The following is a 25,448-nucleotide window of genomic DNA, read 5'->3' on the forward strand; positions in this document are numbered from 1 at the left end:
TAATGTACAATTCCGTCAATAGTCTCCAATTCACCGAATAACAATATGGGTTCGGCGACAGTTCAGATGTGAGCTCCTTAGGGGGTGTATAATCCGCGGGAGGTTAAAATTGAAATGCTCAAGGGCAAACGGAACTCAATACTAGGTTGTCTTTAACATTTCTACTCTGTCTCGTGAATGTACGTTATGTTTTGTCATAGGAAAGTATTCAATGTCTATGTCAGTATATGGGATCTCTGATTACTTATATATATAAGTACAAGTCATTTATGGGTGTAAACGTCAGCCATAACATTGGGCGTGTTGATTGGTAACAGACTAACCAGTACAACCTACTCTAACACTTTCTCTAAGAAATATACCATATTGTTCATTTCATGAGATCTTATGAAGTGATTCTCAGATAGAGAATATTACATTATATTAGTGGACGAAAAATATTACTTTTATTTTTAACCATAAAACCATATACTTCACTTCGAAAAATGTAACAAAAAAATGTGTTTTTGATTTTTACAAGCCTTGGCAACCAAAATAATAAAATCTCGTGGCGAGTTTTATAAAATTTCACGTAAATGAACGCAAATTTAAGATATCGTTGATCACACAACTACAACGCAAGTTACATTTTGCAGAAATTCACTGACAACATGTGCTGCAAAAATCTAGCAAAGAGCGTCATTTTGTTACGGCATCCTTCAAGCCTAATTTCGCGTCATTATTTCCTGACGTCAGTTCAATATTTCAGTAATGACGTCAAAGTGCCCGGCACCCACAATAAAAATCGTTCCTGGATCAAGTTTCACGTACATTTCTTAAGTTTAAGGAATTTCTTAACTTAAACTCATCCATAGGAAAGCATTACAAAAGTGAAGGAATCTCCCTTAAAATTTGTAATGCTTTCCTTTGGAGAATTTTAAGTTATTTGTTGTTTGTTTGTTTGTTTGTTTGTTTGATTTATTTACGTCCTATTAACAGCTATGGTCATGTAAGGACGGCCTCCATGTATGCGGTGTTTTGCGTGTATGTTGTGCGAGGTGAGTGTACTGGGAGACTGCGGTATGTTCGTGTTGTGTCTTCTTGTATAGTGGAACTGTTGCCCTTTTTATAGTGCTATATCACTGAAGCACGCCGCCGAAGACACCAAGCAACACACCCCACCCGGTCACATTATACTGACAACGGGCGAACCAGTCGTCCCACTCCCTGTATGCTGAACGCTAAGCAGGAGCAGAAACTACCACTTTTATAGACTTTGGTGTGTCTCGGCCAGGGGACAGAACCCAGAGCCTTCCTCACAGGGGCGAACGCTCATCTCAAGGCCAAAAGTGAGGCGGTGCCAAGGGAGGCATTAGGAAAGATAAAGTCAGTTAGGAAGAAGAGAAAAGATAAGATCCTAAATTTAGTCGCCTTTTACGATCATGCAATAGGGGCAGCAGGTACAATTCTAACGCCCTACCTGCAGGAAATTCTTTGATGTTAAGGAATATTCATGAAACTGGGCCCAGGTTATAATCTCTTTTACTTTACAACAAATAATTTGTATAGCGTAGGCGATGTTTTTGTAAACATTGAACGTGTTCAAAAATGAATCCACAATTCTATTTGCAAAGTGAACACCAACGTTCATAGTGTTTATATTTTCACTTTTACTTTATTCAGAACATACATGTCTAAATGGATATCCTAAAAAACTATTGACATCTTCAGAAATTTTTGTATTGTAATGACTTTTATTTCTATGAAATAATAAAAACGATAATTTTTTTTTAAAAACAACATCGAACTTCAATTTCAAATGTTTTTAAATACAAACAAAACTAACAAAGAAACTTAAAAAGAAACAAAAAAAGATATAATAATTCTGCGTTGAAATCTCAATGCAGCCATATACAAAATTGTATGTTCACGGAATGGTCTATCTTGAGTAGTCTGTCCTATTAACTGAGTATAGATACCACGTGTTGACAAGCTGTGTAACGTCAAACAATGGCTAACTAGAATTGGCATGTCGTTAAACATGCTATCTTGTCGTCTGTATCCTATTACACACGCTAATACAAGTTATTATGATAAGAAAAAAAGGGTTGACAATAAACACAAAAGATGACACTGTCACGTGACAGTTGTCTTCACGTGGTCCGGTAAACGCTGAACAATACCAGTAAAGAGTTATGATATCCGCTCGTGAGGAGATTCCCTATCGTATGTTACATCGCATTCCATTGGTTAAAATTGGTCAATAAATTGTACAGGCGGGCCAAAAGAAATTGTACAAGGTAGTAAATCTCTTACATGAAAATCAACATAAGGACAAGATACCAAAGGTTTCCAGACATAAATTATTGTTTAAAATGCCATATGATGCGTAACGACTGATACGTGGCCTTTCAATGACTTCAAAGTGGCCCCTGTGTCTGGCTGAAAGACAAAGGTTCATCGCACGGCCAAGCGCGCGCGTCATAAGCCAACCTAAACAATAGGACTATATGGCTATCAGATAATTTGCTTTAAATACTAAATTTGGAAACCGTTTTGTAAGTCATGACTTAAAGGTCAATAGAATGCATAAAAATATTAAAATCACGGGTCATCGATAACAGAAAAAGCCCTCCTATTAGGAAGGTATGTTAAGTAGTCGGTGATTTTCTCGTTTTGGTCAACAAAGTGGTTTATAGATTCCAGCTGAACTCACCATCTGGTTGTATTCAGAATGCTTTCTTTTTAACTTATAGTATTTCACTTAGACAAGGTGTCATTTTCCCTTGTGTTGATGATCGAAAAATGCAGTTCCATACCTCCAAATCAGTGACATCTCGTCTGACGTTTTTGTGGCACTTTACAGAACAATTTTTCATAAAACATATTTTCAATAATCAAAATATAAAATCTTTATCACATTTCGTATATAAAGAAACACAATGAAATTATTTTGATACCTTTAAGTTGTTACACATAAGAGGAATTATTGATTTGGGCAAGGCAAGTGTAACTCTTATAGCAAACTTTTTGTGTGATATGATGTTTATCAATGTCTAGCTTGATGTTTTAGGATATCATCATCATTTGATATCATAAATTCGATTTATATATATATATTGATTTGAATGTACTGTTAATATGACGGAGAGGGCGTGGATAGGCATGTTGCCCAATTCCGGTTTCAATAAAATATTCTGAAATGAAGAACAACTCTTATTCCGTCTTTGCATATTACAGAGTTAGCTCCCTTGTGGGTAGGTATCGATTGTTACGTCATTAGTTTGTGAGCGCAATTCACGTCGTTTTCTCCGAAACGTATGACGTTACGCTCGCAAACACATGACGTCACAATCAATACCTATCCGCAAGTGCAGATAACTCTGTAATATGCAAATTCGGAATAACAACCTTATCGTAAACTTTTTTTTTATCTAAAACTATATAGATATTTCAGCTTTTAATCACAGGAGGCCAACTCAATAAAACTGGATGTTGTCATACATTTTTTTATATTTGGTGGATGGACTGATGAGTATATATGAGTTATGTGATTTTTTTTCCACAAAATATGAGATTTGAAAAATTATTTAAAAATCGGGATATTCAAAATCTCTGTTTTATAGTAAATATCCCGATTTTTTAATAATTTTTCAAATCTGATATTTTCTGAAAAAAAATCACATGACTGTCATATATACTCATCAGTCCATCCAGCAAATACAAAAATGTATGACAACATCCATTTTCATTGAGTTGGCCTCCTGTGCTTTTCATTGAATAATTACAGTAGCAGAGATGGTAACCTCTAATAAACAAAAGTTATATATATCAATAACATAAACAATATACTCAAGTTGGCATTATCCGAGAACTCAGATTATCTAATCTAGCGCACATGCTTAATAATGAAACTTTCTCTGTCATGAGAATTACATATTATGGAAAAAAAATTATATGATTTATATTATGATTTATTTTCGGAGATAGAGTTTCTCTGATACACCAACCTTGGTTTCATTAGTTGTTAAAAATGAACGACTCAAAATTTCAACAATATACCATAACGCAATCAGACCATCACAAATGTATAATGATAACTGACGCAATACCATTGGAAACCTACACAAGATGATGATTGACGAAATTGAGATCGTGGAGCATTTTAAAGAAGAAGAAGCCTTTTTTCAAATAGAAAATAATGTCTTTCTGTGACATTTATCCAGTTTGAATATATACATTATGACTATGAAATGACAATTTCCAAAACAAACATTAAGAAGCATTATTGAGGTAAATATGTAATTAATTGTTGAAATAGAAATGTATGGTATTTTGCATCTTCATATCATAACTTTATAATCAAAATACACAAAGATAATGTACCATTGTTTCATTAAGAATGTGCGAAATGTACCGAGTGAAATACGAAGTGAGAAATCCCTTCAGAGACTTTCAGCAATTGCGTACCTTTTAGATTTCTATCCGTAACAATCGCTTAAACCGTTCTATTGGGAAGTGATCCTTGTTACATATACTGTGATACGCGGTTGATTATCCGAGACCCCAGATATGGAAAGGGGTTTCCTGGTCTTAATGGCACTCCGAGGAAAAACCAGTTCAGGGAAACTTAGGTATTTAATCAAACTCAAACCAAGACAGAAGTGACAAACGAACGCACCCAAAACTATTACGTGTGTAGTAAAAGAACCAATTTGTATTCGGTGAAAGCAGAATCCGGAACAAGACATATGTCAGAAAAGTAATAAAATAAACATTTACAAAAACGGTTTGAGCTAGTTGACTATGGCTATCTGGTTAAATGAATTACATTTTACCCGATAATGGCGAAAGAAATATGGGTTTCGGATGCTTTCTGTTGATCTTTGTTTTATGGCCATACGAGATGGATGTCCCTTATCGTAGTCTCGAGATCGACGTACATTGATAACAACAACAGTTCCTATTATGCAAACGTTTTTAATCTGTGATTGTGAGAAAATACAAAAGCGCGAATGCATGGTTTTATATGTCTGCGAAACCCGTAGTACATCGCGCTCTTTCTGATATCAATTTTATTTCTCCTCATTCTGAAATGATTTAAATCTTTTCTGTGCATTTAATGGCTTGACAAATACTACCTGTCAAATATGGTGGCACTTGAATCCCTAAGGTTCCAATCGAACACGCCTCATCTTTGTCAAACATGCCCAAATCTCACTCGAACGCACCCCATCTCTATTCGGGCTAAATGGTTCTACATCAAACGGAGATTTTCGTATACCCTCGGGATTCATACATAGCTCACACACTTTATCGACAACTATACGATTTTGAAGCGATAAAACGCTATCTTAAAGGTAATCTTTTTGATTCCAACTCAACAGCGGCTGATGTAGCGTTTTACAGATACTTAAACTTAAACGGAAATCGGTAGTCTGTGGAATCTTTATCTAAATTTTAAGCATTAACCGTCGATCAAACTTTTCTCGAATGTGTCACTTTTACTCCTCTCTTTATCTCACTTGTTCTAATATTCTCCTCCCCATTCCATCCCAAAACTAAACACCGTCTGTGCAGTCATCCCACTAACTTGACTTCCTCTCCTTCACTCGACGTCCTCTCCCTTCGACGTCACTCGACGTCCTCTCCTTATAATTAACTCGACGTCCTTTCCCTAACTCGACATCATCTCCTTAACTCGACATCCTCTCCTTAACTCGACATCCTCTCCTAAACTCGACATCATTTCCCTAACTCGACTCCATCTTCCTATCTCGACTTCCTCTCTCTCTCTAACTCAACTTCCATCCCTTAACTCGACATTTCCTAACAACACATTTCTCTTGTCCAATGGTATCCATGTCAATTTGGCGCAATCACTTTAGTCTTGAAATTTATTATCAAAAACCAAAAAGAGCAACATTTCTGTCCGGAATATCAACTTCCAATGCCAGATTTTAACATAATAATATATTTCAACTTGTTTAAATTTACTTCATACATGTAGATCACTTTGGGAGAGGGTATTTTAGCTATTAAAATGACCTCTATGATCCAGGCTTGTTTGGTTATCCCATACCAATATAACATCCCCATGTTATTTGATATCCAATATGATCTATAGACTTGCATGTTTTTCTGCTGTTGTGGCTTCTATCACATTGTCCTCCTATCTCTTTGATTGCATCCGAAGTTGCAAAAAGAGATTATCAAATCGTCTGCAGACTGTGCATGTGTTATATTTGGTTATTGTTTACGGCGATCTTCTCCTAGAGGAAATCCCTTTACAGTAAATTGCCTGTGATCTGAAATCTAAGGGTTTGAGACCCCACACAGGCACTTTCAGAATAATGAATTTACATCGTGGTTTTATTTCAAATAAAGATCGCTATCAACCCAAGTTTTGAAATGAATCTTTTGGTTCGTTCCCTTAGTATAGTGTTGAACAAAGAAACAAACATGAAAATTAGAATCTGGTTGAGAAAATGATGAATTATTTTAGTTTTGCTAGACATTTATGTGAGCAAAAACGACATATTACACCATAGGAAGATAACTGAGACAAGAATGACGTGAGACAACATTGATCATAGAGAGGCTGTGTAATGTTGGAAAGGAAGTCAAAGCATGCTGCGTTTATAAACTTATTGATTCAATTGGCCACACATTAAATATTTCAAATCCTTATCAAAGAAAATCACAAAAGGAAAACATGCCATTTGTGCTTTGAAATCATTAAAATACAGAATGATGCACCATTATATGATTTATATGGCAAAGTATTTTTATAATGCTCTCGTACTCTGGTACGTATACTATTGTCAATAATTGTATTGAGCTTTTAAATTATTTGATAATAAGGAACATAAGTGTTTATGCGATTCCATTAAAGTATATCGAATGAGTTCTATTGAACATTAAGTGTTTTTATGCAAACACTAAAGTTGCACATGCATGTTTTTATGAAGAAAAACGTTTTAGTATAAATGTAAAGTTTTGTATATGATTTCTTAATGAATGAACATTGCAAGTGTTTTGGGAATATTGTTCTTTAAATACCATGGTGTGTGTTCTATATTGAAGAAAATTAAATGCGGTTTATCCATAAACAATGCACGTGCTTTATCAAATAATATTATACGTGTTTATTTGATAATATTGTACATGTTTTATCGAAGAACATAGTACGTATTGTATTGATGAATATTATACAAGTTTTAATGATGAATATTGTACAAGTTTTAATGATGAATATTGTACAAGTTTTAATGATGAATATTGTACAAGTTTTAATGATGAATATTGTACAAGTTTTAATGATGAATATTGTACAAGTTTTAATGATGAATATTGTACAAGTTTTAATGATGAATATTGTACAAGTTTTAATGATGAATATTGTACAAGTTTTAATGATGAATATTGTACAAGTTTTAATGATGAATATTGTACAAGTTTTAATGATGAATATTGTACAAGTTTTAATGATGAATATTGTACAAGTTTTAATGATGAATATTGTACAAGTTTTAATGATGAATATTATACAAGTTTTAATGATGAATATTGTACAAGTTTTAATGATGAATATTGTACAAGTTTTAATGATGAATATTATACAAGTTTTAATGATGAATATTATACAAGTTTTAATGATGAATATTGTACAAGTTTTAATGATGAATATTGTACAAGTTTTAATGATGAACATTGTACAAGTTTTAATGATGAATATTGTACAAGTTTTAATGATGAATATTGTACAAGTTTTAATGATGAATATTGTACAAGTTTTAATGATGAATATTGTACAAGTTTTAATGATGAATATTGTACAAGTTTTAATGATGAATATTGTACAAGTTTTAATGATGAATATTGTACACGTTTTAATGATGAATATTATACAAGTTTTAATGATGAATATTGTACAAGTTTTAATGATGAATATTGTACAAGTTTTAATGATGAATATTGTACAAGTTTTAATGATGAATATTGTACAAGTTTTAATGATGAATATTGTACAAGTTTTAATGATGAATATTGTACAAGTTTTAATGATGAATATTGTACAAGTTTTAATGATGAATATTGTACAAGTTTTAATGATGAATATTGTACAAGTTTTAATGATGAAATATTGTACAAGTTTTAATGATGAATATTGTACAAGTTTTAATGATGAATATTATACAAGTTTTAATGATGAATATTGTACAAGTTTTAATGATGAATATTGTACAAGTTTTAATGATGAATATTGTACAAGTTTTAATGATGAATATTGTACAAGTTTTAATGATGAATATTGTACAAGTTTTAATGATGAATATTATACAAGTTTTAATGATGAATATTGTACAAGTTTTAATGATGAATATTGTACAAGTTTTAATGATGAATATTATACAAGTTTTAATGATGAACATTGTATAAGTTTTAATGATGAATATTATACAAGTTTTAATGATGAATATTGTACAAGTTTTAATGATGAATATTGTACAAGTTTTAATGATGAATATTGTACAAGTTTTAATGATGAATATTGTACAAGTTTTAATGATGAACATTGTACAAGTTTTAATGATGAATATTGTACAAGTTTTAATGATGAATATTGTACAAGTTTTAATGAAGAACATTGTACAAGTTTTATAAAAGAATATTGAACGTGTCTTTATAAAAGAAGATTGTACGTATTTTTATAAATTAATATTGCACGTGTTTTATAAAAGAATATTGAACGTGTTTATTAAAGAATATTAAACATGTTTCATTAAAGAATATTGTACATGTTTTTATAAAAGAATATGTTACATGTTTTTATAAAAGAATATTATACGTGTTTTATAGAAGAAAGTTGTACGTGTTTTATTCAAAAAATATTGTACGAGTTTTATAAAATAATATGGTTCATGTTTTATCAAAGAGTATTGTACATGATTTATTAAAGGATATTGAGCGTGTTTTATTACAGACTATTGTACGAGTTCTATTCAAGAATATTGTACGAGTTCTATTCAAGAATATTGTACATGTTTTATTAAAGAGTATTGTACGTGTTTTATATTGGAATATTGTACGATTTCTATTAAAGAATATTGCACGTGATTTATCAAGGAATATTGCATGTGTTTTATAGAATATTGCGCGTGATTTGTAAGAGGATATGGTACGTGTTTTATAAAATAATATCGTACGTGTTTAATAAAAGAATATTGTTTTATTAAAGAATATTGAACGTGTTTTATAAAAGAATATTGTTTTATTAAAGAATATTGTACGTGTACTATTAAAAATATTCCGTGTGTTTTATAGAATATTGCACGTGCTTTATAAAAAAAAAATTGCACGTGTTTTATAAAATAATATTGCACGTGTTTTATTAAAGAATATTGTATGTGTTTAATAAAAAAAATGCACGTGTTTTATAAAATAATATTACACGTGTTTTATTAAAGAATATTGTACGTGTACTATTAAAAAAACATTGCACGTGTTCTATAAAAAAATATTGCACATGTTTTATAAAATGATATTGCACGTGTTCTATTAAAGAATATTGTACGTGTTTTATCAATGAATATTGTACGTGTACTATTTAAAAAAATATTGCACGTGTTTTATAGAATATTACACGTGTTTTATAAAAAAAAATATTGCTAGTGTTTTATAGAATATTACACGTGTTTTATAAAAAAAATATTGTTTGTGTTTTATCAAAGAATAATTTACGTGTTTTATTAAATAATATTATCCATGTTTGATAAAAGAATATGGTACGTGTTTAAGAATGTGGAACGTGTTTTATAAAAGAATATGGTACATGTTTAATAAAAGAGTATTGCACGTGTTTTATAAAAGAATATTGTAAGAGATTTATTAAATTATATTTTATGTGTTTTATTAAAAGAATGTTGCACGAGTTTTATCAAATAATAATATTGTATGTGTTTTATTAAAGAATTCAGCACATTTTTATTAGATCTTATTGTTCCGTGTTTTATAGAAGAAAACTATATATACGTTTTTAAAGATTAGTATATGTATTTTATTTAAGAATGCTGTACGTGTTTCTACCTTTACTACGTAATACTACTGAGTACTAAATATAAAACGTGAAATATGTTTTACTGTAAATATAATTTGTTTAAAAACAATGCTCATAATTTGTTTAAAAACGATGCTCATCATTTGAATAATGATTGGTGTTTAACCGTGTATATACTTGTTTAATTAACACAAAAATGACATAGAATAATTTCTTTTGCTTTTGGTGCATGCGTATTCATTACTTCATTCCATGTAGGATATAGAGCCACGGATGTTTTGCGGGATGCAATTAATTATTTTTAATATTTTTATCATGGAGTTCATTAGAAGCTGAAACTTTTTAATGGTAGTAATGGTGTAAAGTAAGTAACTTTTGTAACAGAAGAAAAATACTAAATCGTCTGCTCGTGTTTTTGATAGATAAATGATACTATTGATCAGCGGTGAAGCATCTTTAAGTTCATTTACATGAAAATATTTATTATTGATTTAATTGATAGTGTTTATCATTTTTAAACAATTTGAACGCCATTTATATTTTAATGAAAAGTTATATTTTAGACAACCCAATGTACGTAGGTCACCTTATTTACCGATAATGATAATCATCTATATAGTGTAATGATGTCGCTTCCAATAGCTTTATAGATGCAGACGAAAAATCCCCTAGTCACGGGGTATCAGCATTATATAGACCAGGAGTTGTTTACCTCTGAGTGACCTGGTTATAATTGTGATGATGGACGTGACCTCGACGTAAGGTCAACCCATTATCTTAATGACAGGACATGGCCATAACATGCAACATCGTCGTTACAGCAGATCATAAACGACTCGACTCGTGTATAGTCATCTTACTAGGAATGAGCGAGGTGAGGGAGGACCAAAACACACAGGGGCGTGTAAAACAAAACACAAAACAAACATTGACTTTTAAAATAATGCACGAAACACACAGGGACGTGTAAAATAGAGGCTAAGATACACAGGGACCAGAGGGAAATGTACACAAGGACTTGTAACATAGAGGGTAATGTATACAGGGACTTGTAACATAGAGGGTAATATACACAGGGACTTGTAACATAGAGTGTAATTTACACAGGGACTTGTAACATAGAGGCAAAGATACACAGAGACTTGTAATATAGAAGTTAAGATACACAGGGACTTGTAACGCAAGGCTCAGATATACAGGGACTTGCAACACAGAGGCTACTATACACAGGGACTTGAAATATAAATGGTAAAATACACTGACTTGTTACATACAGGGTAAGATACACAAGGACTTGTAACATAGAGGCAAAGATACACAGGGACTTGTAATATAGAGGTTAAAATACACAGGGACTTGTAACACAGAGGCCACGATACACAGGGCTTGTAACACGGATGCTAAGATACACAATGACTTGTAACACAGAGGCTAAGATATACAGGGACTAGAGGGTACACATGGACTTGTAACATAGGGAGTAAAATACACAGGGACCTACAACAGATAATGTAATTTACACAGGGACTTTCAACAAAGAGGCTAAGATACACAGGGTATTGTGACAGAGATGGTAAAATACACCAGAAGGAGAGCAAAAAACGCTTGGACTTGGAACTTAACGGAAAACTTTTACTGACAGAGTTTTTATACATACATACAGGAAGTTTCAGGGAATATGTCATGAGCTTATATTTTTGAAAGAAAGAAAGAAAGAAAGAGAGAAAGAGAGATAAAGAAAGAATGAAAGAAAGAAAGAAAAAAGAAAGAAAGAAGACTTTTGTTAGCCGTAAACTTTGATATGACAACAATTATATTGACATCAGCGACCAAAACGAATTCGATGACTACTACATCATTTAATTGTATTATGCAGCAACAAATATGCGCGTGCTCTTCCGTACATTTTGTCTATCTGTTGGCTTTCCCTGTTACAATTCTCTCGAAGGTCTATATAATATACGGAGTCGTTACTATAACCATGAAGGCCCTATCCGGAGTTTTTGGGAGAAATAATATGTTAACGTGCGACTTACCACACACAGACCTTAGGATATCGGGACAATTAAGATATCCCATAGAAAATATCACTTGGGAAAAGCCTATCTCAAATTCTGTCAATCTCGGCCGCGAGGAAGATATGACAAATTGATTTATATTGCGAGAAAATTAATGTGAAATGAAAAACGACCGATAAAAGAATCGGTTCCTCGCCACAGAACAGTGATCTGAAGGAGATTTTCCCTCATTAATTAATTTCATTCCATGTGGTTTACGAATTCTATGCAAATCCGGATTTCAGATTTTTTACATCACAAGAAAACATGATAATTATTTGAAGTTTATTGCTATGACTATTGTGTAACGTTGTGTGACGTTATGTAAAGGACAACAGCGATACGGTGTGATTAATCGTCAGTCAATCAACGGTAATACTTTTTAATTACTTTGATCGATTAACATTTTATTTGAAAAAATAATGTAAATGTTTTGAAGATGACAGACAGTTTTTGCCGTGGTTAACTTGGGAGGTCATGAGCGATCAAATAAAAGCTTGAGAATTTCGGCTTAAAAGTTTGTTGATGCACAACGTAAAATTTTGTTGATGAACAACGTAACGTAGAAATAAAAATATAAACACCATGGCAATCTACAATAGAATTTGTACATAAATGTTACATTGTTTACGCAGATTTTAAACAATAACAATAAGGTTTATATTCACTATAAAGATTTACCGTTAAAACATGTACAGTTATCAATCGTTTCAACGTAATTTATTTATAAAATAGACATGAGCATCTTAGATATAAACTATTTACCTTTTTGTTTTTGGTGTATTTTGTTTGTTTGTTTGTTTTTTGTTTTTGTGGGGTTTTTTGTGGGGGTTTTTGTGTTTTGTTTTTTGTTTGAATTTTGTGTTTTTGTGTTCCTTTTTAAATCTTATTTGTCATGTCATAATCGTTTCGTTTCTTTTTTTTAAAACTATTCGTCATTAAGTGATGAGTAAGAATTATTTTTCAAAATATTTCTTAGATGGCTAACGCATTCATATTTTGTTTCAGTTTTTAATCCTTTACGAATATTGCAAAACTATTAATTGTTTACACTGATACATATTTCTGTCAGAGAGTGGCAAAAAAACCTTATCTGAATTAAAAATACAAATCTAAGATATTTAAACAAAAATCTAAACATTTGAAATATCTCTATTTTTTTAAGATTATCCCTATTCTAGATCAAAATAACCTAACGTTCTAATTCTCTGTGATAATCCGGAAAGATTGATACGTTAGCTTTTCTTTTAATTTATATCGATAATAATATGTTTATAAAGGTAGAAAACATAGTCTTGATGATAAAACAATTACTACACATTCTTGACAAGTATAAACACAAATTCCTCAACATAAATAATTATTTATATTTAACCGTATGTACATAAAAATTATAAGGATGTAATGATTAAGACGTGAGAAACCGGTTATTAATGCTAAATATAGAGAACAACCAACTAAATAATTTTAAATTGACCACAGTGTTAAACTTTGTTAAAGTTTTGTTATGTATTATTAAAAAAAAGGAATATTAGTTAGCTATTGTGTTCTATAATTAAAGTCTAGGTTCTCATATAACACTAGATAGAAAAAAAAAGTTTGGGTCCTTCTGCTCAAACTCCAACCAGGGTAGCTATAGTGATATCAGGCGCATTTTGCACTAAAAAATCCTAAAATTCAAATATTTTTACCTATTCATTATCAAAATTGATATTTTGAACCTAAATCTCAATATGAATTTGGATCTCAATATGAATTTCCAAATTCATATCATGGTTATCTAGGAATAATTACCTGTCATAAAAAACATTTTTACTTTTGAAATTCATAATTAGCCAGTCAATCAGCGGCGGGGTTAAAACTCTATCCTGGGCTCAATCTCGAAGGTCTTTTTTTCATTTAGTTGGTTGTTCCCTAAATATTAAACTGTTTCCAACAACCATTAAACAATTCTTCAACAATGCCGACAATGTGTTTCCTAACCTGACTTCTTCATTTAGGAGATTATATTTAGACCGGGATAAAGTATAGCAAATTCAGAAAAAATATCAAAATAACATAATAAAACATTCATTCAAAATACATTTACATACTTATAAAAGGAATCAGAGTGTTACATAAATAACTTCTTCAAAATTTTTAGACAATTAACTTACATGCGTTTTTACTTTAGTTCCTATATAAATATAAACGTTATCTTCATTTAAAAGATGCTCCACCGCCTACAGGGCATACGATGCTGATCATTTGAACAATAACTGTCGTTTAATCAACGTGTATATAATGTGTCATATTAACGCAAATATACATATACTGGTAAAATAATTTATTTTGCTTTTTTTTGCATGCACAATCATTGCTTAATTCCATATAAGGATTAGTGCCATGTCTTCCTTCGGGACGCAATTATTTTTTTTAAGCATTTACATCTTGAATAGAAATAAGAATCTCAAACTTTTTTGATGGTGGAAAACTTTTTTTATGGTGGAAAACTTTGAAAACTTGAGGAATAATACTAATTCGTCTGCTCCTGTTTTTGATAGAGAAAAAAATACCATTCGTCGCGCGGTGAAGCATCTTTAAGAAATATTATATGTCAAAAGCGTCGTTATTTTTATACTTAGGTGACAGTTTTTTACAAGCCAATGAAATTGTCTATTACAAGTAATAAATCTTTGATCATAAATTCTGGTGAAAATAAATGAAATAGGACTGGATACAGGACGTCCTAGAATAACGGTACAGATGATCTGAATTAACATTAGTATAAAGATCATTGTAAAGATAGCATCTATCTTTGTGGGAATTTTTTTTTTATTCCAAGACCAAAATCGATAAACGAACATTATTTGCTTATACAGTTTAAAGATGCTCCATCGCTGACGAATGGTATTTTTCTCTATCAAAAACAGTAGCTGGAGAATATATATTTTTCTTCAGTAAAAAAGGTTACTTACTTTAAAACCATCACCATCATTGAAAAGTTTGAGCTTCTAATTTTACTTTAAGGTAAATATATCAAAAATACTTAATTGCTTCCCGAAAAAAACCAACGTCACTATGCACTATATGGAATGAAGTACTGATTGCGAATGTACCAAAAGCAAAATAAATCATTTTCTTTGTATTTTTGTGCTTTTTAGACACATTTAGACACGATTAAACATCAGTTGCTGTTCAAATGATGGGTATGATTTATGCTCTGTCGGCGGTGGAACATCTTTCATAAGTAGAGGGGAGAATGACTCTCGCCTTCAATTGATTCTTAATCTAAAATACATCATTATGTAAGACATTACAAAGTGAAAACCCTTTATATACAATATTTCGATAGTTTAAAAATTAAAATGCAATATCATTTCTTTTATATAATTCATGGTCCGATTTCTGAAATGATGATCAAGCTATTTCTTCTTAACAAAATAAATAAATAACTTACTGTAAAATAATTTCCAATAGGGAAAACTAAATGGATGTTATTCTATGTTTCTCGTGTCTCTTTTATCTCTAATTTAACTTAATGATGCTCCACCGCCGACAGAGCATAAACGAAACTTATCATTTGAACAATAACTTATGTGTATTGGTGTATATATATGTCTAATCAACACAAAAATACAAATATTTGTTTTGTTTTTAGGCATTCACAACCAGTACTTCATTAAATAGGGCATAGTATTATGGATTTTTTTCGGGCGCAATAATTATTTTTTACATTTTTTACCTTGAAGTGTAAAAAGAAGCTAAGACTTTTCAATGATGGTAATGGTAAAAAGTAAGTACATGTATGTTTTCTAACTGACGAAAAATAATAATTCGTCTGTTCCTCTACCTGAAGAAAAAGAAAAAAGAAATATAATTCGTCAGCGGTGGAGCATCTTTAAGTTTGTCCATCCGTGTTTAGTGACAAATTGAAATTGACCTCCTTTCCTCATCAATGGTGAACGTTTTATACATGTATACACGTATGTAGTAACTGGCTTGATGATGAGGATTGAAGTGCAGCTATTTTTTTAATATGTTTCATTTCACTATATTTTCTGTATTTATATTTATATTCATTGTATGTTACAGTATCTATCTGTAATAAGGAGTGGGAAATGTAATTTTCTCATTTTTTCAAATTTTATTTTCTAGAAAAAAGGATCAATTTAACAAAAATACTATATTCGTTTTCTCAAGTAACAAAGCGTATACATATAACTTAAAAAATTACTTATTTTTAAAAATATTAATACAAGCTACAATGAATATAAATAATGTATGTGATATAAAAAGAATTGATTAAGCATTATTAAAATGGCGAAATTGTAATGGATTACAAATAAAAACTATACACAAGAGTACATGCCATATTGACAAGAAAACGCGGACATTTCTTTTAAAGTGAAAACCTGGACGTTTCTTTCACTTTAGATTTCACCAAACTGAAAACATTGTAAAAATGATCACTCATTATTGACAGAAGCAGAAACTTTTGGAGTTCATTCAACAAGACAATGGAAATGCAAGGCATAGAACAAAAGCTTTACGTGTCTGACTAGGTTTTACAAAATGACACTAAAACAACTTTTGTTTTTACAATAGTTGATTTAGGACTCACAAATTCGTAATGGTTTTCGTTGATGTACAGGAACTTTAAAAAAATGATAATTATAAAATAATAACAATAATCGCAAAGATGACTGTGTTGCTGAGATACGGGAAATCGCAGGGCTCTATGCATATGGTTGATTGGCTAACATAACACGTAATCGAATTAATATTGCAGGTATATGGACATCGGCTTGAATGTTAAAAGTTTTACGACATGACAGCAAGCTACACGCTGATCATATAAAACAAAGTATTTTCAGACACGTGAGTCAATTTATAAAGTAAAGCGAAAGATTTTGATTTCATGTAATTGTAAATTTTGTACTTAATGTTATTGATATTATCTAGGTCTATTGCCTCTTGTCTCGTCTTTGTATGTTAGGAGAAGGCTTTTATAAGTTGTAATAACCCTTACCTGAACTTTTTGTCATTTGTATTGACAATAAAATATGTTTAAACTAAACATCGGCTAGTTATTTTATTGAAAAATGCTTTATTTGACGGTTTAAGATTATTCCTCTCCAGAAATTCGGGTTTCGAGTAAATTGGTATATCGAATAGGTATTGATCAGTGACCTGAATTCGGCCTAATATTGTAGGAAGTGGTCCAGCGTTGTCGTTTTAATTCTGTTTAGTGTCAAATAAGAACTCTGACACGAGACGTTTTGACAGTTAACAGCACAGAATATTGATAGCGCCTTATCATTTTTTTTCCTCATAATTAAATGAAATTATGATAACTTGTGCTTCTCCTCTGACCAGCTGGCGGGGTTCAGCAGGGACATGTCACGTGACACGGCGACTGTCCATCAAATATGCCAGAACCTCATGAGAGAGTCAGTAAATGTTAGAGATAACAATTGTAGTCCTACAAGCAATAAAAAAGTCATTTGTCGAAATAAATTATTTGATTTTTGTGATCAATCATTTGTCCTTTTGAAATTAATGGCGTTTAAAAATTCGATTTGTATCTTTTAATTCAACGGTGAGAAAACGAGAGGCGAAGAAGGGCTGTATCTCTGATCACCTGGATTATAATGCCAAGTAATTTTCTGAAAACTGGATCATTGTTTCTTTTGTGGAGGATTTAGCTATTTCCCCTATTGAGCCCCCCTCATTCTACTTCAGGTGGTTAGAACTAAGATTTATACAAATTATGTTGCCCTTCCCAAGAGGATGTTTCAATCAAGGTTACAATCCATGCTGAATTCTATAAGTAATAGCAATTTAAAGAAAGTACATTTGTACCTCTATATCCCTTATTGGGACCCGCCCTCTTCGGGCCAATGAACTTAAAATGATCTCAAATAAACATCATATAAATGAAGGTTTAAGAGAATATACCTTTGACAGGAAAACTCTAGAAAAGGGAGTGAAGAGAGAAAGGAAAGAGGAGAGTGGAAGGAGGGAAGAAAGGGGAAAAGATAGAGAAACGAGGGAAGAATGGGAGAAAAGGATAGAAGGTTGGAATGAAGGGGGTAAATGATAGAAGAAGGATGGAATGAAGGGGAAAATGATAGAGGAAGGAGTGAATGATGGGGAGAAAGGATAGAGGAAGGAGGGTAGGAGGAATAAAGATAGAGAAAAGAGGGAAGAATCGTAGAAAAGGATAGGAGGGAATGAAGGGGGTAAATGATAGAGGAAGGAGGGAAGAATCTGAGAAAAGGATAGAAGGAGGGAATGAAGGGTAGAAAAGGATAGATGAAGGATGAAAATAAGGGGAGAAAAGAGAGTAAAAAGGGAAAGAAGGGGAGAAGTGTGTCAATGTGTCCATCCCCGATATTGTGTTGTACCATATGGGGAAAACAAACTCAAAACAATCTTATCATTTCAAAGTGATGTGTTTTATTTACACATACATGGTCTATTTAAAAACATCATCAGTTATAAAAAGCTTTGTTGACCATATAAAATAAATTTCATCAATCACAGATCTATACACGGAAAGCTATTATAGAGGACATTTCCTTGGACGTGTCCGACAAGGAAACAGGGAACATTTCAAATGTATGAAACTTATCATTATTTCTTCTTAAATTACACTAGTACAAATATACACAATGACTTCATATATCACTATATATAACTGTAGTTTTTACATCATCGTGTGCAAAAAACAAAATAACATCATAACATCATTTACGTGTAAGCACACCTTGTTAACATATCAGGTTTTTAATGTCAATAATCATAACTGTGCTATTATTGGCCCAGAAACCAATGACATGTCTGAGACTACTTCCAACAAATTGGTCCATTTGAAATGAGCAAAGACTGGTTACAATAAAGTTGTATAGAAACATTACCATGGTAACTGTACTGGTAGTCAACACTTTTAGAAACATTACCATGGTAACTGTACCGGTAATCAACACTTTTAGAAACATTACCATGGTAACTGTACTGGTAGTCAACACTTTTAGAAACATTACCATGGTAACTGTACCGGTAATCAACACTTATACAAACTTTACCATGGTAACTGTACCGCTAATCAACACTTTTAGAAACATTACCATGGTAACTGTACTGATAATCAACTTTTTGAAACATTACCATGGTAACTGTACTGGTAATCAACACTTTAAGAAACATTGCCATGGTAACTGTACTGGTAATAAACACTTTAAGAAACATTGCCATGGTAACTGTACTGGTAATCAACACTTTAAGAAACATTGCCATGGTAACTGTACTGGTAATCAACACTTTAAGAAACATTGCCATGGTAACTGTACTGGTAGTCAACACTTTTACGAATGTGACATGTTTGATCTATGTGTGAACGTGTTGTGTTGGATTTTTTTCATCTGTGTGTGAATGTGATGTGTTTTATCGATATGTGAATGTTATGTGTTTTATAGAAACATTACCATGGTAACTGTACCGGTAATCAACACTTATACAAACATTACCATGGTAACTGTACCGGTAATCAACACTTTAAGAAACATTACCATGGTAACTGTACTGGTAATCAACACTTTAAGAAACATTACCATGGTAACTGTACTGGTAATAAACACTTTAAGAAACATTACCATGGTAACTGTACTGGTAATCAACACTTTAAGAAACATTGCCATGGTAACTGTACTGGTAATAAACACTTTAAGAAACATTGCCATGGTAACTGTACTGGTAATCAACACTTTAAGAAACATTACCATGGTAACTGTACCAATAATCAACACTTTTAGAAACATTACCATGGTAACTGTACTGGTAATCAACACTTTAAGAAACATTGCCATGGTAACTGTACTGGTAATCAACACTTTAAGAAACATTGCCATGGTAACTGTACTGGTAATCAACACTTTAAGAAACATTGCCATGGTAACTGTACTGGTAATCAACACTTTAAGAAACATTGCCATGGTAACTGTACCAATAATCAACACTTTTAGAAACACTGCCATGGTAACTGTACCGATAATCAACACTTTTAGAAACAATACTACAGTAACTGTACTGATAATTAACGCTTTTTGAAACATTACCATGGTAACTATACTGGTAATCAACTTCTAGAAACATTACCATGGTAACTGAACTGGTAATTAACTTTTAGAAACATAACCAAGTTTTTAATAAGTCTTTATTAAAGCAAATAAAGGAACTAAAGTTGTCTTTGTTATCTTTTGTGTAACCTAGCTACGGTATTGAGGGAAGAATTCCAAAATAAGTATATATGTGTGAACAAAAACAAAGGAATTTACAATTCCTTTTTACAACACCACATTAAACCGAGTGCAGTTACACAATGTCATGTGAATATTAATGTGTTGACTTTCTCAAATTTCAATCTACTTTATGTGAAAAATAGATTTTGATTTTCTGATAGATATCAGAGTGATGTTTCCCATACATCTTACTTTTATCTAACAATGCCATTTACAATGCTTGAATCACTCTACAAAGATTTCCTTTCATAAATAAGTTTGGATGATATGATATGACAACAGAAAATGCATTTCCAGTTTTGATCTACAATTATGTCTTTGCATATTACAGAGTTAGCTCCCTAGCGGGTAGGTATCGATCATTATTTTGTGAGCCCTATTCATGTCATTTTTTCTGAAAAGTATGATGTTACGCTCGTAAACACATGATGTCACAATCAATACCTACCCACAGGGGCAGATAACTCTGTAATATGCTTATAGAATAGAGTTTTTTGAGAATATTTTACAGTGAAGTATTACAACTCATGATCACAAACATATATATTTAACAAATCTACCCGTTACATGTAGTCATGGGAGCAAAATGGAAATCTTCTACCTCTATAAATGATGGACTAGCATTGTGATGTAGGGGCGCACAAATCATCCCCCCTGAATACATTAATGTCCTCTTCTGATTCAAAGGCCGGAATAATTCAGTATCAATTTTCAGGGGTGGATCAGAGCTTAACTTTTTGAGTCTCAACAGGTTGTACCTTATTAATTTCTATAATAAATTGTAAATCTCCAAAAAAATTTCTTCAATGATAGGAAATTTAAACATTTTCATAAAAAACAGACTGAGGGTCTCATTATTTCTGCAGGTGTATTCCGGCTTGCTTTGAAAGATGAAGAAGTCATTGAGGTTTGGAATATTAACATTCATTTCCATCTCAGAGTGAAACCATGTAATACTCGAATGAGGAATGATACATTTTTTTAAACTTTAAAAGCAAATTTAGATGAAGCAGTTGAATTTAGTTGGCATGAAAAGATGAGGTACAATTGGTTTTAAAGTAATGCAATGTAAATTTTATGAATGTGAAAATGAATCAAATCTAAAGATTACAAAGTAAAACCAAATCAGCCGGTAAAATCCACAATTTGATGGCAAGGCGTCATGTTCAGTTATCTATATATTGGTCTGAAATTTTACAAGGAAAGAAATAAAATGATCAGAACAGGTATAATTTCATTAGATGTAATCTGAATACTGTTAATCAAATTAATTTTCATTAATGTGATTAAATTTTGTGAAAAATTCACCAATGTTAAAAATGTTACAGTAAAACTGTACATTTGGCTCTAAATCATATAATCACTCTGAAAAATTAGTCTGGCATGAAAACATGGAATAAGTATGTTGGTTTTCAGTAAGATTATGACTACATGACATTGTAAAAACCTTCGGATATGTCACCACTGAAGCATTCACAAGAATCCTTGTGATGACCCTGCAGACTTGCCAAGACAACTGGTGAGATGGAAATTATGTATGCTACATTTGTTTCTTATTTTTCATCACACTTTACCCATAATAAATAATATAACAGTGGCATAAGACAAAATACACACACTTTACAAATTACATTTAATTTCATTTGGTTTTCTGAGATCCAACATCAAAAATGTCCCATCAAAGTGTAAGAAAAAAAGAAAGAAAACCACATCAGATCTTCAACTAAAATAATAAATAACAAAAACTAATGGATTTGATAACCAAACCATGAAAAATTAATCAATGATATATGTACCATGAATTTAAAGTACCGTTTACTCCGTAATTAGCGCCCAGGGCGCTTAAATAATTGTAACAAAGGAGTGGGGGGTGGGGGTGGGGGTGGGGGGGTGGGGGGCTTATTAGTGAACCAAAATAATGTAAGTCATAGACAAAAGAAGTCAGCCATATTTTAAATCTTTCTGTACTCAAGATGCATTTATCTGTTACAGTAAACATGCATGTAATTCTGTCTTTTATCCTGTTTCTTTCTTTATAACTCTATCACTTTTTTGTTTTCTTCTAATCCTGTCTTTGATTCCTTTCCTTAATATTCAGTACAATATAATTTTCCCCTCATCTCCAAACTCCTAATTTGTATCATTTTTTCTCCTTATGTACTAGAAATTTAAGCTTCGTATTGGTATGTATGTGAATGTATATGGATGTGTTAAATATATGAGTGTATGTTTTTAAGTAAGTATGTATGTGTTTGAGAGTCTATTGAGTGTATTTGTATATTTAATTGTACTGAATGAAAATCATGAATAAAAAGATAATTATATAAAAAAATAATTCTGTCTTTTAACCTTTGAGATACATTATTATGACATGATTCACATATAAAAGACACAAATTCATGTAATATGGGAAACATTGATGATGTTAGAGGTATCACATGTTGTAAAACAAGGTTATGTCAATGGGATGGGGGCGTTTATACAACTTCAACTCTTCTCCAGAAAAGGGAAGGGGCGCTAATTACGGCAAATACGGTACCCATATAATGTGCATTGTTTCTGTAAAAATCATCAAGTGAATCAAGAACACAAAATATTGAGCATTATGTTAATCATTAATCAAGCTATATCTACCATCAAATCAGCTTTATATTATGGCCTGTGTCAGCTAATTGGTCTGTGGCCTTATATTTATCAATGATAAAATAAGACATTTAGGCTTATTTGTGTGTGAAATTGTTAAATAAAGAACTAAATTCATTATAAAGAATTTTTTCATGAAACTATTGTGAAACATATATAACACAACCACTTGCAGTAAATGAGTAAATATAAAAAAAAAAAATTGAAAAAAGAAAAAATCAAGAAAAGATTAAAGCTGTGAAGAATGGGTGTCTATTGTAGATTAATATGTTATAATTATGACAAAATCTAGTGATAATCCCTTGTAATAACATCATGATATTGTAATATTAAAATGCCTCTTGTTTTTACAGAGCATATATACTTCATACTGTCCCTCTTTCTGAGTTTGCAGAGGTCAACCTAGAATTACAAAGAATATCAACAATTACCAGAACTTTAGCACGGTCTATAGATGTTGTGAACTGGATCTATATATCTGACTCTTAGGTCATGAAACAGTCATTTGTCTAAAACAGTCAAAGGTTAGACTTAGCCAATCACAGATTGATGATGTCATAAACAATTATACCATTTTGATCAGTAGAGGCATCAATATCAGGCTGTACCCGGTACTTTTTGCCAGTTAAACCTGGCTGTGGTACCGCCTGATTTGGGCTTAATTACATTAGATAGCATACAGATGGTATAGAAAAGTACACCCTGAAATTGCAATTGTACCGTCTCTCCTGAAAGATAATGAAACCCCTGGATCAGCAAAGCAAAGACTTACGTCTGTTAAGATTGTTTTATGATCCTGGAGTCTGGTCCTCTATCACTGTAGCCCTTCACATCTAAATAGAATGCTTAGGACTTCTGTGAAGCACATTCCAGCTATAGGTTGTAGGTCTGTGCTTTTTCTCCAGGAACTCCAGATTCCATTCATCACCAAAACAGGCTACATCTATAAATGACTGCCAATAGGCCACAGCACGAGAGTTCTATTTCTGTCAATGAAATACTATCATATTCAAAACTTATTATCTTAAACATCTTGACATAACTTTTCATACCTCGGACCTCTGGTGAACAATACTGATCTCTAACTAGTAACAAAGATCCATTCTCCCTTTTCTTTTCCGATTTAGTATATAACAGAGTTGTCTGCTCTTCTTCATAGACATTTATCGTTAGATTAACAATTTGTGTCCGAAATTACATAATTTTCAGAGTTAAATCATTTTCAATAAGTTAAGCTCACGAAAACATGATGTCACAATATTTACCTATCATCAAGGGCAGATAACTCTGCAATATGCAAAGACGGAATACTTGCACTAATGACAATAATTAAGTTATCATTCATATGTACAAAACATTGTAATACATTATAACAGTGTAAATGGTTAACAAAATAGGTACTTATTTGTGCTGTACATCCTAATTCTAAAAGCGTTGCACCATACAATCAATATTAATACTTCACAAGGCTGTTATGTCATTAATTACATCTTCTGTGTGTTAATTCGTTTTTACATAATATGACATTGTGTTAACATGATAAAATCACACTAAAATGTTTGGCAGGACATCTCATGCATAACGAAAACAAATGGACGGATATATAGACGATACGGACGATTAAACTCAGGACATTTGATCAGTGGACGAAATTCCCGGTGATGGCCGCAGATCAATATGATGGACGAAATATTAGGACACGTTGTCAGGCACAAAATTCCTGTGATGGATATTAATTACCAGGATGATGGAGCAATAGCCTACAGAGATAATTCTTTGTAGTATCATAATAACAAATCTTACACTTTCTTCACATATCCCACTCAAACATCCATTTCTTACAACCGAGAATCACAGACTATAAATTAAAGGTTAAAACAGATTTCCTCCAAAAAGAAAAGGGTGCCATTTTCCCATGTACTATCACATAGACAACTTCACACGGTTCCCTTTGGTGATGAAGGCTGTCATCATGTGATGTCCTTGCCATTATATGATATCAGATATTCTGGCAAGTACGTTGATGACATATAACATGTTGTCCTAACGGTCACTGTGTGGTCATCCGGTTCACATGATGGTTACCAAACCTACAACAAACAAAAAATATCTAGTTAATTAATTCAACAGACTTTACATTTGATAGTAAATCATATGATATATTGTACAATAAACTCATTCACCCCTGAAGACACATTTAGACTCTCCTAAATCAAGAACTAGAACAGTCTATTGTGAAATTTCAGGGGTGAATGGGTTACCTTGATTGAAAATAACCATTTAGGAATTAATTAGACAAATGCCAGGAACTTAGATCACACAATGCAAAATTGAATTACAGCAAAACCAACCCTTCTGTCTACCTCTATATAAAGACCACCTGCTTAATAAGACCACTTTCTCATGGTACAAAATTGTCAATTACAA

At 31.9% G+C, this 25,448-nt stretch overlaps 1 protein-coding gene across 2 annotated transcripts in view; it reads right to left on the minus strand.

The window, feature by feature from the left end:
• Positions 1-18,514: 18,514 nt before the first annotated feature.
• Positions 18,515-25,448, minus strand: part of LOC138311103 (protein PTHB1-like) — a 48,520-nt gene continuing 41,586 nt past the window's right edge. For both annotated transcript variants that reach the window (XM_069252541.1, XM_069252542.1), the window contains one exon: positions 18,515-25,111. The gene's annotated coding sequence lies outside the window, so the exon portion shown is untranslated. The remainder of the gene's footprint in view (positions 25,112-25,448) is intronic.

Source organism: Argopecten irradians, chromosome 16, assembly GCF_041381155.1.
Source record: "Argopecten irradians isolate NY chromosome 16, Ai_NY, whole genome shotgun sequence".
Classification (NCBI taxonomy): Eukaryota; Metazoa; Mollusca; class Bivalvia; order Pectinida; family Pectinidae; genus Argopecten; species Argopecten irradians.